Here is a 4,004-nt window from a genome sequence, read left to right as displayed (position 1 = left end):
TATCTTAATTGCTTAATGTGTTTCATGTTTTTATAGAAGATTTTCAGTAACGTAATTCCATCTGTTCCAGGTATCTTTACAATGCTAATGGGGATACCACCACAAGAAGAGCTGCACTATAAAGATATGCAATCAATACACCAGTAGATTGTCTGGATTTTCAGTGATTAATGTAAAACATTGGCTAATTAATGAAACTATTAGACTCTTACAGGATAGAAACTTTGCTTAGAGGCCTTTTTCTGCTTTGGTGCTTTGAATAATTGTGTTCATTTTCAGTATAGATCCGTTGCTGCATTTCAAACTGCTCGCTACAGTCACAGGTGTTTTACTGGCCTAACATTTTCCAGCCTATCAAAATGTCTTAGCAGTGTGTTGTGAAGCTTTATGCTAAAACATTCCTTAGATACTGTAGCTCCTGAAAAGAAAATAGCTCTGTGCTAACCTTTTCTGAAATTCATTCACAGGCTGGAAAGTATGTTTGAAGTACATACTTTGTATTTCCTATAAGGAATCTCAGTGTTCACCACTAGCAGGACAGCTGTGAGTACCGATATCTCTAGTCTTATAGGATAAGACTGCAAGACTTCAGGGTCGCACTGGCATGAAAAATAGTCCATTTATTTGACACTATCACATAAAACCCCCAAGCATCTGATTATATAAAAATTGTAGTTGTGTGAAGAAGCAGTTTTGTAGGCTGAGAAGTAGATGTCAGTGATTTGCAACAGCTAACAAGACCTGGTATCACTGCTATTTTAATGACACTGCAGTTCCTCTCCTGAAAAAAATAGTGTTTGTGTGAAACTAGTAGCTGGAACTCTTGTAATTTATATGTCATGTCACATTTTCCTGGTATTAGAAAGTATATTTTCACTTGTATCCCACTATAAAGCACAAAAAATCAAATATATTATAACTGGCTAGTTCTTGGTAGAACAAGACTTAGTTTTGCCAGAACAGAAGTGTAGACCACAGGTGACTTACAGTCCAGCGCTTGCATTCTGTGGAAGTTCAGAGACTGGAAAATGTAGTATTTTTCACATTTTTAAAGTGCTCACCACTACCCTCCCGCCCCAGAATTCAAAACTAGCTGTTCAGTTTCTTATTGTGTCAACACAATACACTGCAATTTGTGGCTTCCATTCCTTTACTTGGGCACTGTACTTCCCTTCCTTTAATCTGTGTCAACCCAAAATGAGAAAGATAAATTGCTGGCCAGATCATAGCACTCCTTAAAGCAAAAGGGGCAGAACATTACACCGTCTATGTAGGTCTTGAAAGATAAACATTTTCCTCAATTCTCATTTAATGTTATGAAAACTTTTTTTCACTACATTGATGGAGCAGTTGAAAAAATCCAGATGCACGGAAGAGCAAATTGGGAGGTTTTTTTATGTTCTTTTGTTGTACAAGGAAACTAAAATGTCTATATTTTTCCAGCCAATTAAGTCAAAACAAGCTTTTGCTTTGCCTAATTCTAAGAGTAGCAGGTAGGCCAGCAGAACACAGTCTCGGATAGGATTAAGCAGGGAACACTTTGTATATTTGAACCATTAGCTCTTCTCTCGTTAATTTTCTTTTACATTATTTGCTGCTGAGCGCTGCAGAATTTTGTGGAAATCGTCCACATGCTATTCAACAATCCACGTATCACGGTTCTGTCCCTAACCATGTGTGCTCACGCTTGCACTCACCTCTGCTTTCCTTGCACTAGTGCCTAAGGCAAAATGTGTCTGGCAGTCACTAGCTCTGCAGCTTTCCCCTTGTCAAATGCTATTTTTAGATTTAGTTATCCCAAGAGAAAATAGAAATTTGATTCTGTTTCCACGAGGATTCTGTTGTTTGCAAAGATCAAAACTGCAATTTGTGAACCTCCTCACTTGTTAGTTGTGCCTGTTTCTGCAATGGTTTTGGTTTCTCTGTTGTATTTTGGTGGAGTCAGTACAGGATAAGTTTAAAACAGACCATGTTGCAACCTTTGTTCTCTTCTGGCAGAATACTGGAGGTCTGTACACTTTGTTTTGGAGGAATGTGCTGTTGCTGAGGTCTGCCTTAAAGTGAAAATGGCATTTTGAGGTGTTTGTAAGCATACAGGTGTGATTGCTGGGTATCAAGTGCTTTGTGCTGAGAGGACAGCCACGTTGCACGAAGGATAATTTCTCTTGCTTGGCAGTATTTCTTTCTGTGTGAATGTTTCACACCAAAAACGTGATGGTTCTCAAACCTGCTACCAGATTATGAATATTGTTTGCCATCTGGGGAGCTTGATAAAACACCATGTTGCAATATGGCATCTTTGAGAAGGAAGTAGAAAAAACGCTGACAGGACAAAGCCGGCTCCATCTGAGCTTATGCAGCTGGAACCAGAAAAAGCAAGAGTGGCAGCATTGGGCAGGAGCACTGGAGCACTGTTATTTCAATCTGACTTGAGGGAAAAGCTGAGCAAGAGAGAAAATTCAAAAGATAAGTAGATGTGTGGAGTCAGATGGAAGAGAATGAGTTTTTATGTATGGAGTAAGAAGTTTTGCATTAAGAAGCCCCATCCCTCCAGCCACTTTGCAGCGAGAATATGACTGCCTGACTCCGAGAAGATGTAGCTTGCTTTTGTTTTCAAAATCAGATTGAGTATGTCATGTCAACTTAGTATTGTCTGAGCTTTTCTCAGTGAGACCTCTGTAGAAAATTACTTTGAAAGAGGATCATTTTCTGTGTCCTAAGAATTTCCAATGGCAACCAGTAGCTCCATAATGAAGAGGATGTTTGAGTGGGAATAACAAATACGGTTGAATAGTCCTAATGCTGCTATAAAGCTGGCACAGATAACAGCAGCTACCCTGTGACTCTGAAGAACAGGTGGAAACCGTGACATAATTATTGAACCAATAGTATTTAACGAGCAGCAGATGCCCAGCCATAGCTATTGCTCAGTGTGCTGAGGGGTGTGAATAAGCATCAGTCAATTGGTGAGTGGCAGGCAATGCTGAAGTGCTGTTATAACCCATGTAGGTGTCATGCTATTTAAAATGAAAACTTATTAACCAACCTGGCGTAGCAAAATTGAAGGACTGCTAGTTGTGATTTATTAACTATCCTGCAGTTCAGTGGTGCTGTTCAGTTTGTCTTGCAAACCTGAATCACTCTTGTTTACAGAAGATGCAGGTAGCTGCTTGGGGCTTAGTTTGGGTTTGTTCAGTGCAGAGACATCTCTGTCATTGACTCTAGGACCATATGAAAAAAATGAAACAATAGTAGTGTTTAAACTTTTGAAGGCATTACTTTGTGGTTTTGGGGATGATTTAAGTGCACTAAACCTATAAAAATTTTAACCAGCCATTTTTATGTGAGTAGGTTTTCTGTAAGTACATAGGAAAATGTCATATATCATTGAGTCTAAGTTCAAATAACTCTCCCTCCAAAAAAAAGTCCTCTGCTTATCTTGAGACTTACTATCTAGTTTAGTTAGAACTAAAAAAGTTATGTAAGGAAGAACTTCACCAGGAAGGACTTACCACTTGTTTATTAGCTGTTGCCTTTGAGCACGTACAGCTTTCTCGAGGTCTGAGACTTTATCTGCGTTCTCATACTCTTTTCAAACCTGGTCTACTCAATGTTTTGCAGTTTCTTGAATTCAGATTGGGCTTTAGAACAGAGCCCTTGTGCTTTGTTTCCAAGGCTTCTTCAGCAAGTCCAAACAGGCTTAAGCTCCTGTCGATAATTTTATAGGGAAGTAATTGCTACACATGAAGTCTTCCCAAAACATCTAAGTGGCATATACAAGAGCAAGCCAAATTTAAGACAAAATCAGCGTGAAGCAAGTGGAACTGGCCCCATAGGCCATTTGCTTCTGGAATCCACTTTTTTCTTTCCTTCCATTGTCTTCCCCGCCGTGGGTAGTTCCATTCATATGTGGACAGCTGCATTCAGTTCTTGCTGCTCACTTCATGCCACTTACCCACCCCTCGTAATCCAGACCAGAGGTTAACATATTCAGGCTTCATGAG

The sequence above is a fragment of the Columba livia genome, chromosome 4 (assembly GCF_036013475.1).
Source record: "Columba livia isolate bColLiv1 breed racing homer chromosome 4, bColLiv1.pat.W.v2, whole genome shotgun sequence".
Taxonomy (NCBI): Eukaryota; Metazoa; Chordata; class Aves; order Columbiformes; family Columbidae; genus Columba; species Columba livia.
This window is presented reverse-complemented; position numbering follows the sequence as displayed.